Source organism: Nothoprocta perdicaria, unplaced genomic scaffold, assembly GCF_003342845.1.
Source record: "Nothoprocta perdicaria isolate Ctin4 unplaced genomic scaffold, notPer1 scaffold_28, whole genome shotgun sequence".
Classification (NCBI taxonomy): Eukaryota; Metazoa; Chordata; class Aves; order Tinamiformes; family Tinamidae; genus Nothoprocta; species Nothoprocta perdicaria.
This window is the reverse complement of record NW_020455510.1, coordinates 3,650,444-3,665,020: the sequence shown is the minus strand read 5'-3', so window position 1 is coordinate 3,665,020 and position 14,577 is coordinate 3,650,444. Positions and strand designations below refer to the sequence as shown.

Genomic DNA, 14,577 nt, shown 5'->3' with positions numbered 1-14,577 from the left:
TTTTGGAAGTAGAACTTACCTTTCAAATTTTTTTCCCCACAAGAGAATACTAGGAGGAATTTTAATTAAGTATGAAGCTAAAATTAATTGTACTCTAGTACTTGCATAAGAATACACAATATTTTTACAGATTCTTTTGTTGCAATATACCCCTAAAAAGGGAGGTTACTAAGAATGCTTTCAGATTTCTCATTCATTGTACCTCATCTGAGCATGTCTAAACCCTTCTTCACAGAAGACGGACTATACCTTGTGTCATCTCTGTCCTGTTTAACATGCATAGGGGGAATCTGAGGAGAAAGAATGAGAAAAGTTTACATACAACCATTTTATGGCAGTATTTTTTTTTATTATTTTTTTAAAAAGTATATGAGCTTAATTTCATTGTGCTGCAAAATGGAAATAGACCTTTCCTGGATGGAGGCATCACCAGGAAACTGTTCCCCTTCCCTTCTCAAGTTTGAACACGCTTGGCTGGTACACAGAAAGCCCTCCTCTCTACTGCTATCATGGAAACTAAATTCTTGAAAATATACTGCTTTTGATGTTGCTATCACCTGTATGCTGTAGACTATGATAGCTACTATATTTGTGATAATCATTCTACCAACTCTATTTCTGCTTCTGTCTGAACTTTTCTCACAACTACTGTTTCCAACATACTACTAAACACAGAAAAATTACTGTAGACTTTATGCACAGATTCTGAAAGCTAGCAGTTCTTTGGCTAATCTCATATTGAGCAATCTGTTACTGAACAGTGGTCTCATCTGCTGCTTCCCCTGTTCTTGGAGCAAAGATGGACAGTACGAGTAAGAGCCAGAAGAAAGCTGGGAGTTCGGTGTTAATGGAAAATGGAAGCAATCTTTTTTTCTGTCATAACAGTAATAAATGTTTTTTCATATTCCTAAACTGAACATTGTTTAAAATAAAATTAGAAATCAGTAATTTAGAATAAGATTTTTTTTTTTTTAGCATTTTATTATTGGAAACCATCCCAAAATGCACATGATTTTTAAGGAAACAGAACAGCTTCTGCCTCTTTGCAAGTAATCATATAGCCTTTTTAAAAATAAATTGAAGAAGCCCAGAGCATAAAACTACCTATAATGTTCCCTTATATCTATAAATATTTTTTATTCTTATGTGTAAATACAGAGCGTCTTTTATACTATCAGTAGAAATGTAAGCATATAAAGTCTGCAGAAATAGAAGAAACTCCTGAGGTCCATTTTGCCTATTTGGCAATATTGCAAAGCTTATCTTGGCTTCTTTTGTAATTGATTTAAATGTATTCCATTTTGAAGCTGCTACAGCAACATTAAAATGTCACAGACTTCAAGTTATATACAGCTATGTCCAAACTTGTAGGCCACTAACAGAAAGGGAGGCAGTCACAGCATGAGCTATTTTTTATTTTACTTGAAAACACTTTGCAAATAAACACTTTATGGCTATCAAATCCTCACGTTAATTATGGATAAGAAAACTGTTTAGACAAGAAAAGCATGACTTATGCAGACAAACACAGTTCTCTTGAGGACGCTGAGCGAGCAATATGGTCACTGATCTGTCACTGCTGATTTACCTTCGGATCACCTTAATGTTTCTGTAGCAGCAGGAAATATATCTTCCATGGGATGCTGTCAGGTTCAGAGATGTTTGTACCTTTCTAGTTTAATAATAAACATGTTTTTGCATCCATCTAAAATTACTGAAATCTGATCTGTGGCTTTGAAATAGCTGATTAAAATTTTTAAAAGCTTTCCAGAAATTACAAATTTTGATATAAAGCTGTGATATTTGACAGTCATGACCACAAGTGCAAGACTTTATCAGAGTATTTCTACAGGGGAAAAAAAAAAACAGCATTAGGTATTCACATAAGAATGAAGCTTATCTCAGGAATAAGCTTACCTTTAAGCATGGCCATTTCGTTCTGGAATGGAAACTCAGTTGTTCAAACTAACACAAACCCCCTATCTGGTCAAATGTTGAACATAATGATACCTTTTTATCTAGAGAATAATGATTTAGAGGATTCAGAAAAATTATGTTTCACTTAATCATGGAGCAGAACAGAACTTCATACATGTTTACTCCTTGCATGCTGGGGTTCCTTCCTCCCCATGCTGGGAAGAAGGGAATTATTTCACACAGGCAGGATGATTTTTAGGAATTTGGAAATGAGAGATATTGACGTGCTGTTCTGCAGGAATTACCACAGCTCATAGCTTGGTGGGTGTGCAAGGACGGAGAGGTTGGGACCTTCGTTTATACATAAAATTTTAGTCTAGTCCCACCAAACTTTTCACTAATGTTATTTGCCAGTTTATCTGAGAAAATAAGCAGGAGTTGTAAGTGATCATTCTGGTTAATTGTACCTAAACAGCAGGCCTGCAATTTACTTGCAAGTGAGATGACAACGTAAGGGAAGAGAAAAACAAAGAACTGCTAAGAGTGAGGTTTTGATTATTAATCCTAACTCATTAGGACTCCATTCATGTTTTTTTAGATCAATTAGTGCATTAAAAGCAAATTTCATAGAGTTTAAGATAAACAGTTAAGGAGAAGACAAGGCAATACAACAGTTAGTTGAAGAACTCCATCAAGATTAATTCCAAAATATTATGAGTGAAATTTCCTTTAGATATATGGAAATCTCTTGAAGAAATGATTGCATGTTACAATGCATATAAAATCTGGAAGCATCTGATACAATTTACAAATTGGAAAAATATTTTCCTAATAAAAGTCAAAGAAAAATCTTTCATTAGCAGGTGTGTTTTTAACACTAAGTTACCAACCATGTTTTATGCTTATATACCATATATATGGCATGTAAAATTCTCTATATAGAATTCTTAATTCTAACATGGCAGGCTGCTTGAACATCTTCTAGACTATAAAAAAATCACTTTCAGAAATAAACAGTTTGTCACGTTCCAATTTTGCCCTTTTTTTCCAAAATGTTGAGACCTCTGTCTGCACAGAGCTCTGGTGGAATCCTAAGGAAGCTAGGATTATTGCTACTGCTCCTTCATCACCTCTCAAAAGAGGATCATCATTTCATCCTTTGCAGAAGTGGAGGGATAATCAGGTTTTAGATTTCAAGCTCTGTTGGAATATTAGGTAGATTTAAGTTAGCATAAGGCAGGATTGTAATATTATAAGCTATAGAGGTTGAAGAAACAGGGAGATATAAAACTATAAGCCACCAACTGAAGTATGAAGGAGCGAGCTCAGAAAAAAAGCTGACAACCATAATGCACCAAGAATGTAAATGAATTCAGGGTAACACAGCAGTGAAATGATAATTAAGGACTATTGCTGATAATTCAGCGTGAGTGAAAGTTTAACAATGTAGAATTCAGTGAAGTTATTGATCACGGTAAACATGAGTCCATATTCTTAGATGTATTTACTACGACTGCATTTCCTACATTTTCTAGTATGAGTTGCTTCAGTTTCAATTTGCAAAATAGGACAGGATTTTTTTCTGACACTTAAATCAAAGGCCACCTTATAAGACACTAAGAATTACCTTTCAGTCTATGTATGTCTCTGCATTATTATTTTGGATTAAAAAATGGCATAAAGAAAGGACTTCATCTGATAAGTAGATCACAGCTCCATTCCACGTCCCCATTTATACAAGTCAGAAGTGGTTTGTTGCACCAGTTTACCTCGGTTGTCATGTTTAGTCGTGAATAAATGAGAATGGGAATTTTGTTAGTGTTCCTCACATCCAGTCATTCAATTCACTATTTTGGGGGGTAAATCTCATACAGAAGTTCTTTGAAATAGGATTGGTGATACAGAAGATTATTAAGGATTACCTCCTGCATTCCAGTTACAAGAAATACATTTCATTTTATTAGAAATCATCAATGAAACCTGTTACGGTATCTATGACCCTTCTCACTGCCTTTCACAAGATAAAGGATCACAGATTAAACAGGCTCCTTAATCTAGGTCTGTCTTATCAGATATTCAATCCAGCTGAAGGCAAAAGAAATTCCAAATCATAAAGACCAGCAGCCAAATTGATTAGTTTGCACTAAGGATATTTTATCATGCAAATGTCAATAATCTCAGGAATAAGCATTAAAGGAAAACACAAAGCTCAAATAAAAATGGAGGAGAAGTTCAGTGGCTTAAATCAAATCATAATTTCCAAAGCATTTTACTAAAAAGGAATTTTATGCAAAAGTGGATTGGTTTTACTGATATTTTAAATGTAGATGAGGTCTGAGCTTCAAAAGGATGTGGATTTTACACACTGTGTACAGCTAAGTGTTAGCACATTCTTTCTCAATAACATTCACTGGCCATCTGGCAAGACTTGGCAGCTTGTTCAATTTTTGTAGAAAGATACATCTGATTAATTACCTCCTCTGCTCATAAAAGGCTTTCCTGAAGAAACAATCAGAACCATGACTCTGTGCAACTGCAGCACTTTGCAGTCTGCTGTCCACAGAGCAGTCTGCTGCACATTTCGCTGGAAGGTGCAGCTATCTAACAACAGAAATAGGGAAAATATGAAGAGAGTTGATATGTGCAATGATGTAGAGACTAAAAAAACTTGTGTGTGTATATACACACAGTATACACATGCAATATATACACACCCCTAAGACACATAAATATGTATGTGTATATATATATGAATGTATATAATGTATATATTTAGCAAAATATATTCCAATAAAAGGAATGCTACTATACCTCTTGTCAAAGACTCAGAGGAGGCCCATACTTAATATCTTACATCAACCTCCCACATTTTGTAACAGGAGTTTGGGTGAAAAAATGGTTCAGATTTGATTTGTGTGAAGTAGGATTAGCAGAAATCATTGAGGATATTCTATTACAGTTACCACTGCTGAAAGCCATCTAAAATATTTCTAAAAAGTTTTCAAATAACATATTAATAGGAGGCTATCTTTATAGCCATATGGGATTTTTGGTCTAGCTCGCTCTAGATGAAGTAGTGATGTAGCTAGATCCTTACTAGAAATTACCTGACAGATTTCAGTAACGGATCATCATAGTTCTGCAACATTACACATTAACGGATGTGTGATGAATTCATTCATTCATTAAATCTATGTTCAAGACAGAAACAGAGAACCCTTAAACTGTGGATGTGTGCAAGTGCCCACGTACATACCCATTTATGTTAAGTTGCTTTATACTGTTTTTTTTTTCTAGTAATTTTTAACAGGCATTAAAGTCAAACTAATCGATAGATTGTGGCAAACAGACACAAGTATTATTTTGGGCCTGAAAATAATCCATTTATCTGCTGGAGTCAACTGCAACTCCTCTGTCAGAGTTAATCTTGCTCTAAAAGGCTGCTCACTGGGGCAGGCACTTGGTAGAGAGCAAGCCAAGAAAAAAACTTGGGCAAGACGGGATAATGTTCCCAGGGCTCTCTGGTATCAGAAGAGAAGAGAAAGAAAAACTTTATTTTCAGGCTTGGGGTTAGTTTTAGTTTTTACGCATTAGAAGACAACGAAGGGAACCTGGTCTGCAGAGAATGCACATGGTAATTCGGGAATGGAGATGGAGGCAGCTGGAGATCAGCACGAGACCATAAGTTATGTGGGAGAAAGAGCAGAGATTCCAAGGGTAAGTATATATGACTCTGACAATCTATATGACCCTTATGACCTAGGTCTCAGATCTATGTATTAAACACAGTAATAACTCAGCAAGTATTGGAGATAATATTTCATTCTGATACATAGACTAAAAATTGACCTTTGCTCCTATGGCTTTGTCATATTTTAAAATTGTCACATCCTAAATTGAAAGGCTAGGAATCTCCTTCCAAAATCTTCAAAATGAGTAAATGTAAACAATTGGGAGATATGGCAACGTAAAAGACAGAAGCTATCAAAATGTCAGAAAAGATGATAACCTTACAGACAATTTGTTTGACTTACATGCAACGTAAATAGCAACAAATACTCTTCTTGTTCCACTTCATTTCTTTTATATGTGGTCTGTTGGTGGAGGACAGTTTTATCTTGTATATCTAGCCAGTAGTCATAACTGAGTGATTTTTAATTCAGTGAAAACAATAGTTTTCACTATTATATAAACAATAGCATAACAATATCATATTAACAATAGTAAGTATTGCTTACTTATTGTTAGGATATTTTATTTTTCATTTACTTTGTGCCTAGTTCCTTGCACCTCTAATACTGAACAAAACAGCTGCTTCTGGTACAATGCTGTTACAAAACCGCTGCTTTCCCTCTGTTTTCCAGATTCAGGATAGAAACATGTATTTTGCAGTTTATATCGTAGAACATATGTTTAGATAATCTCTCCAATCTGATCTTGAAATACTACTCGTTCTCTCCAGTTAGGACTTATTTCATAATGTCAACACAATCGGCAAGCTACATAACACATCAACAGGCTACATAGTATTAAGGTTATTAGCACTGTTTATTTTTCCCCCAAAACATGCCATTTTAATGCAGTTTTGATGAAAATGGTTCTGAAGGCAAAATGATGCTCTCCCGTTATGCAACATACGTTAAACCTTAAGCTCTGATCTTCTGCACGGGTTTGTACTCAAATATTTACTGCTTATCCATACAGATGAAAATCACCTTTTAAATTCTGAACGCCTGTAACTTAAATAGTACTCCACTTCTTGCTCTTTTCCTGTGTTGACAGTTACCCTTAGGAGTTATTAGCACTGAAACTATCAAGCTTGTTTTACTGTCCTATATGTAATTATTCATGCACATGTCCACAGGGCTATTATTTAATCTTCTTTGTAAAGGTCATAATTCTTGGGTTCTTCTCAGTCAAAATATATTTAGGCCTAAATTGCACACATCTTAGAGTATCTTGGGAGAGCCTTTACAAAGAAGATTGGTAGAATTTGTAGAATAATATTAAAACTGTGGAATATTCCCATAAAGTGTATTGAAATATCTCTGTTTGCTCTATAATGTCAATAGGTTTAATCTCCTGAGAGGTGGTTAATCCATTCTCCTTTCTCTACTTCAGGCTGGTTAGAGCTCCTCACTGTAACCAATCTATCTGGTTTAAAGGCTGTTATTCATCTCTCCAAGACAAAAATCTACCTCTCAGGCTATTAAACCTGAAATAATTAAAAACACAAAGATCAACACAAGTATTGAGGAAGATAAATCTCTAATAAATCCAGACATGTCTTCAGTCTATGAAAATGGAACAGACCATCTATTCATCAGATTTATGTTCGAATTCCTCCAAGGACTAATACACACAACAAAATCTGTTCAGAGGTTAGTAAAACTCTTACTGGCTTACTTAAAACTCCACACATTTTTATTAAATATTAAAAATAACAATGGAAATAAAAAGTTTTAGTAGTTACAACAAAAAGAACACTATTTTTAGTAGTAGCAGTAGTAATAATAAAAATAAGTGACAGTACTACAGAGGTAGGTGTAGCGCTACAGAGTGATCCATGCTAAAAGAACAGTGAGACTGGGGAAAAAATCTTTCTCTGTATAGGTATCTAAAGACAGTATTTATATTAATGGGGAGCTCTGTAGGGGAATGAAAGCATTCAGTCTGTATTTTACTATTGAAGGTAAAAGGAAATGTGCTATTCAAGTCTTAAGGATTAAAACTTGAACAACCTTGGAATTTCAACTTAAACCCATTTGAGAAAATCAAAATTTCATATACATTGTAGTTAAAGTCTTGTTTTCTCTCTAGCATTTATAATTATTTGATCAATTAGAGAAAGGCAAATTACTATAACAATTTGCAAAAAGATCAGAAAATCTTGGAAAATATTACAACTCTTTTGATATATGCCTTCAGAACTGTCATGAAGATTATGAAACTTTAGATGTTTTTAGATGCTCTTTGTCAAATCAGAAGTTGCCTCAAAAGACTAAGAAATGCTGGAAATTATTAAACTCGTCTAAGAAAAAGCTGAAGAACTGGCAGCTATGAGGATCTTGAACAAAGCAAAGAAGTTACCTTTTCTCTCATACGCTCCATAAAACTCTTCAGCCATTTTGTTCTTCATCCCCCCGAGGGCTTACTGATGATGGGGTTCTTCAGTGTACCTGAATCTGAATCACTGTTAAGTATAACAAGAACATATGTATTTACCATTCAAAATCACTCAACTGTGCATTCATTATGGTTATCCTGGTTATACTACTCTTAGTGGGAAGGCAGAAAGAAACTGAAAACTGGAGAAGATTAGCATTTCCCATTTACACGTAATGATCCCTTCTCTGAATCAGGAAATTCTTCCTTAACATCACATAATGCCAATTTTTCTGCACTGCCTTTCCAGCTCTGCTGTCTACACTGCCACTATAGGAGCCATCATATAACTGGGGAACATGTCTATTCTGGTAATGATCATGATTCTATAGGGTTTCTCTGCAATACACTTGCGTTCCACAGGGAACATTTCTGTCTCTGTCACACAGCAGAGGAAAGGTATTACTGGATGCCTTTTTTTTCCATTCCTTTGCTGTTTAGGTTCTGAAGATTGCATGATTTCAGTAAAATCACAGAATCACTTCTGTTATATCTAGCAACCTGAATTTAAACATAGTACAGTTTTTTCATTTTTTTTTCATATTTCATACTAACATTCATACTAACATTCATTTCATACTTCACATTTCATACTAACAACAAACTACCAAAACTACTATCTTACCATTGTCTTAAGTACATAGAAGTAGACAGAAACAGAATTGTTCAGTAATCTGTGATCGAATTTTTACAGAACACTTGAAATGATAATGCCAAGTAAACATTGTTTTAAAACCTTGACTTTAAGAATATGGAGGTTAAGACTCAGATTTATTCACCTACTAATTTTCAGTGACTGCAGTGGTTATTTATAGCAGGAAAAAAGCAGCTTTTAAATCTATACATGGCTTCTTTGCATTATAACTTAAGGTATGGCTAAAACTGTATGACTTATGGAACACCACCTCACAACGTAAAAGCATCAAATGTCACAACATTTCATATTTCCCTATGTTAATGAAACTAGTCATTAACTATTTGAACATCACCAAAACTAATTTAACAGAAACTAATCAGAAAACTAATTTAGAAGCTTCATGGAAGCATCACAGGAACTCATTTAACATCATCCAAAGCAGAGCAAAACATTTAATTCTTCCCTAATTAAATTAGAGCTAACTTTTTGTTTCTTGGTTATGAATCATCCAATTTCAAACTTTTTTACTTTTGAGCAATTTACAGAGTGATACTGTGAACACTGAAACTGAAGATTTAGAACAAAATTGGAGCTATGAGGAATTAATTTAAGCCTACTTTTTCTCTGATTATGCCTAGTACAAAGAAACGTGAGAAATATTTATCTATACATAATAGTAGGACAAACAAATTACAAACAACTGCAAGAATCTCAGCATGCTCAACACACACTAACAACAGGAAACTGTGGATCTTGTCTTCAGCACATAAATTCCAGGATTTGGACAATTCTGCAATTTGTATTCTTTCTTCAACCACAGTTGAGGTAGCTCTGGTTTACAGTAAGTCACAAGAAAATCCTAGAGATAGAAGCACGATCTTCTATTTATGGGTCTTGTGTTATAAAAAGGTATACAAGGAATACAGACACATGCTCTTTTTTGACATTGCGGCTTAATTGTTAAAATGCTTGTTGAAGTTGTAGAGTAATTCTAGTTCATTCCACTTTCAGAAGACTTTTAAAAAAAGAAACTACAGCAGAAATCGTGTTTCCCTGTGAAAACTGGTCATTATACAGTCTAAAAATGCACATCTGATATGGACAAACAGACAATGAATAAAAAAATCTTCTGCTACACAGTAATTACATATTTGGCAAAGAGGGGAAAACGCTGTTTATTGTGTCTTCCTCCCCTAGACTATCTATCCCTTTTGCCTTAAGTTTAATGAATTAATTGGCTTAACGCATGGAGCAGGGTGCTAACTGTTGACTTTTGAGCCATCTGTTTGCAGTGTGTGCACTGAATGCATGGCCTCCTTTTTGAAACTTTCCATCAGCTTGCTTGTGTTCAACGTGCAACTTGTATGCACGACAGCAACTCTGCATCTATATTTTAATTATCAGAGACAAATTTAAATATAGAGGAGGAAATAAACTCAATGATACTTTGGAGTGGTCATAACTCGGAAGTGATCTGAGTTCATGTGGTTGTCATCCATCTTTTAAGTCATGATATTTTTAAAAATTGTTATTTGAGAAGTAAATCCAATGCCTTCATATTTTGGATTTCTTTTGCTGAATCATTAAATTACCAGCCCTAAAGTATTTCTTTCTTGCCTTCTTGGTAGACCAGGATGTATGTAAAATAATTTTAAGTGTTTAAAAATGATCAGCCTTTATACACTAACAGATATATCAAGCAAGCAAAATAAAAATGAGTATCAGTACTGTCGTATAAAATACTTCAAGAGTCTGCTATAAAATCTGTATCATCTTGCATATTTCACTGACCAATTAGTACTTTTTAGCATTCTGGTATTTAATACAAACTTTACACCAAGTCAGATTCTCAACAGCATTTAATTAATCTGTGCACTGACTGCAATTGTGTACATAGATTAAAAATTGTAAAAGTGATGGTCAGTTAGGCAGCAACTCATATAATTTGTAAATATAGTGACATTAATTATGGTTTCAAATTAAGCACATTATGGCTTTAGACTGCAGAATTCCGGCCTTTGATGTATGTTCCCTTTAACTTTTCATAAACATTTCAAAGTAGAAGCTATATATAGAACAGTCCATTCTCAGTTTAAAAGAGCTCTATTTCTAGGCAAGATTAAACTAAAAAGATCCTCCTGAAACATAAAAAAACAGCATGCATGTCCAAAGCTAACTTGTATCCTAATACTATTTGTTTTCCTGTATGAAAATTAGGGACATGTCTCTATAAATACTAATTTGGCAAATTAGACAACTAACAAGGCTCCATAATAAAATGGAGTAACTGTATGAAAATACATCTATACACAATTTCACCAAAACAGAATTTAACAAATATTAAAAAAATTTTTTTACCTGCCTTCTTTTACAGCCGTTCCTTCAGCAGCACCACTGTGCAGCACCTTCTTCATATTTCTCTGCCACACATCTTTTTTGAAAACCCTCATTCATAACCCAAGGGACTACATCTGGTTTTCCATCTTTGGAGTTTCTAAGTTTTTCTGGTGAGCTCCAGTTGTCTTGTGCACATGGAAAGCAGCTAAAGAATAACAGCCACACAAAAGCAGTAAATACTCATTTTCGAATTGCTTTCAGCAATATATTGCTCATGCATTCCCTTTGCCCATGAAGTTTATCCACACTTCATGCATACCTCATTTTATTAGCTATTTTTAATTACCTTAAAACTTCCTAAATTGAGTTTATTTTCACACATGTACATACAGACAAAACTAATCATATTCTATCCATGTAGAAATAAAAACAGTCACACAGTGAATCACTTCATTTTCATACATTCGGCATCTGAACAATGTTGAAAAAATGGCAAATGCCTATCTTTTTATAAAGCAGGTCTGAGAACAGACATGAATTCTGTTGAATCTTGTACCATCCTGACTTCTACAAGGAATATCAGCTATGAGAGACCCAAGAGTATGTCATTTGCCATTCTCAGTCCTCCTCAGTAAGTCTCAGTTGAATTTCTAAAAAATATAGTGTTTTACACTACAATAGAGGTGTCTGTTTTGACCCTGGAAAGCACTCTTTTAGTGCTATGCAATAGAATAACCATAAACAAGCTATAAGACACATCCCATTACAACTCATACAGTTTAACCAACTTATTTTTTTTTTTTAAATGCAAAATGGTTGCACAAGTTGAGTTAGGATGAAAAAATCAATTTATCAGAAAACTACAGAAAATTTTGAAAATATAATTGGAAGTTGAACATGCAGATCTTCAGTACTATGAACTCTGAGTTAGAGGAGATGCAAACAGAATGCTGCTGGTGGAGTCAGACACTTTTCTCTACATTCTATATTCCAGACAACTACTTTGAACTAATGCTGTTACTATAAAAAGCTGTAGTTTCCATCTTCACAGGTCCACTGGCTGGATTAATGTATCCTTTGTCATACCGCTGCTATGGATTTCATCTCATAAGGGGAAGAAAGGAGGAGTAGTGAACTGCACGATCTATAAAACTACTGGCATTTCAAGCATGTTCAGAATGTCTGTGATTAAAGGCAAATGATGCATACATGCTGCTGTTTTCCTTTTGATTTTGAAGGACACAGTGTCTGGATTTCTTCTATCCATGCTAGTCTGAGAGCCTTTAACATAATCATATTTTTCATTTGATGATATTTTGATCTCAAAAATCATTCTTTATGTTGAGAAAGCTTTATAGAACAAAGAACAGCTCACAATACTGTCCAACAGTCCACTATGAAACGGCTGTGAAGCCTACGAAGCAACCTGTCAATACAGTACTTCACCCTTCTTCATTCTCATTTGTGAGATTCTTTGCAGGAAAAAATAGCTAATAAAGCAAAGAAATTATAGAGGAACACTGAGGTTCTATTAAGGTATTAAACCCATGTGTCTGCAAACGCATTAAAGGATAGGAACAGCTAAAGAGCAGTCCGCATCATTGCCTTCAGATTCTAGGAAATAAAGTTGCCCCATATAACACCAAACCCTAAACATGAGGCAACATTTCCACTTGTCAAGTTCTTTCCATATCTGGTACCATTTACATCCGATGCCCCTTCAAATATTGTAACCTCAGTTCTCCACGTAGGTCATAGTTCCACACTCCTTAACTAAGACCTGGGATTGCATATGATCTATATCCACACAATGGTTGAGGTTGGAAGGGACCCCTGGAGATCACCCAGTCCAACCCCTCCCTGTTCCAGCAGGGACACCTAGAGCACGTGGCACAGGATCACCCTCTGAGCTCAAACTGCTCATGTTGCTCCTTCTGCAGTCTTGCACACAGCTTTGGTTAAGGTCTAAGAATAAAAGAACTGAATTTTAGGTAGATAAAATGTGCTGTGAACTTAAAATATTTTATTTCATATACAAACGCTAGTTTCTAGAAAATATAAAAATATAAAGATTCATAAAATTGTATAAAAATATAAAAATCTGATTACTTGACTAACCCAATTGAGTTCTTCATTAGTATACAGAATCATAAGTTCAAGTTCGGTATTTTTGACTTATTCTTCATTTTGATGTCCTGGGCATCCATCTTTTTCATCAAATTCACGAACACTGTTTTGCCAGGAGTGTTTATATTTCAGCAAAAAAGCATGTGCTTAAGGTTAGTCTTTGTATGCGATGTGCAAAAAAAAAAAAAAAAAAACTGCACTGAACAGAAAGCTTTTCTCCAGAGTACACTCAGCATTTCATCACACACACACACTTCTGTCCCCAGGAGTAGTATATACTAACACATACAAGTTCCTTTCTTGGAACTAGAACCCAGCATCATGTTTTTGATGCTGGAAGGAGGCTATGCCATAGGAAGAGTCCTACTTATGATTTAATATCCTTTCTTGTGTATTTTAGAGACAGGAAAAACCCACTTCTTGTTAATTAGGAATTCTAGAGAAAACCTGACTAGAAGACTGATTTGCCCAGTTTGCCTACTTCAGGGACAGCAAGCAGAAATTACGGCAATTCAGGGAGGTACTTACCAATGAATACTGCAGGAAGTGGTGGTCTTGCAGCTCTTGGTTCATCACAAAGCTCTGTGTTTATACTGGCACACTGTGTGCTTGACCCTACCTTCCAGGCAGCCAGAGCTGGGCCTTTCCTTCTGTGAAGAGCTACCTCCTCCACCCACGCGGAGATCAATGGCACAGACAGTTGCTGCACAGGAAATTTGGGAGTCTTTTTGAGCCAGTAGCAAGATGAGCCTTTTCACCTTCCACAGACCTCCACATTACAGGTTTTCTAAAGAGGCAAAATCCATTCTGTTAACTATGTTGCTTACAGAACACCTGCTTGTTGGGAGGCTTTCTCTTTTGCCATCTCTGAGCTCAAAACCACACAGTAATTAAACTGAGAGACATTATCAGGGAAAGGTTTTTAGGATGTTTTCATGTTTAAATCCTGTACATATAAATTATTTGTTTTAAAATATAATCTTTTTCTGAAGTTGATGTTTATCCACACATGAGATCTGCACTGAGTTTATAAAAACTACCATCAGGCAGGATTTCAGTAGCTGTCAATATAGGCTGCAGAATTATTTTTATAATGAAACACCAGAATTCCATGTCCCAACATTTAAGAAGAGAGCGCCATCTATCGCACGATGCCCAAGTGGCCACTTCTCTGCAGTGTTGCTATTTCTTCAGCCAATTTGTTAAATCCTTCATGTACCTTCCTCTATTGTTTTAGGAATTCACTACTCAATTGCTTTCAATAAAGCCGGGTTATTCCTCCTTTGAATAAGAGTAGGTTCGTGCATTTCAGTCAACTTACATGGTAAAATGCAGCAATCATCATACTAATTCCATTTTTTAATAATTGCATTGTTAGGGTTTGTGGGAATTAT

The 14,577-nt window shown here is 35.1% G+C and overlaps 1 long non-coding RNA gene across 1 annotated transcript; it reads right to left on the bottom strand.

Moving 5' to 3' along the window:
- Positions 1-244: 244 nt before the first annotated feature.
- Positions 245-13,336, bottom strand: LOC112948858. The gene is made up of 4 exons (XR_003249712.1): positions 13,175-13,336; positions 11,078-11,261; positions 8,008-8,110; positions 245-290 (listed from the first exon to the last, which is right to left on the bottom strand). It is a non-coding gene; the product is annotated as an uncharacterized LOC112948858 (long non-coding RNA).
- Positions 13,337-14,577: the final 1,241 nt, after the last annotated feature.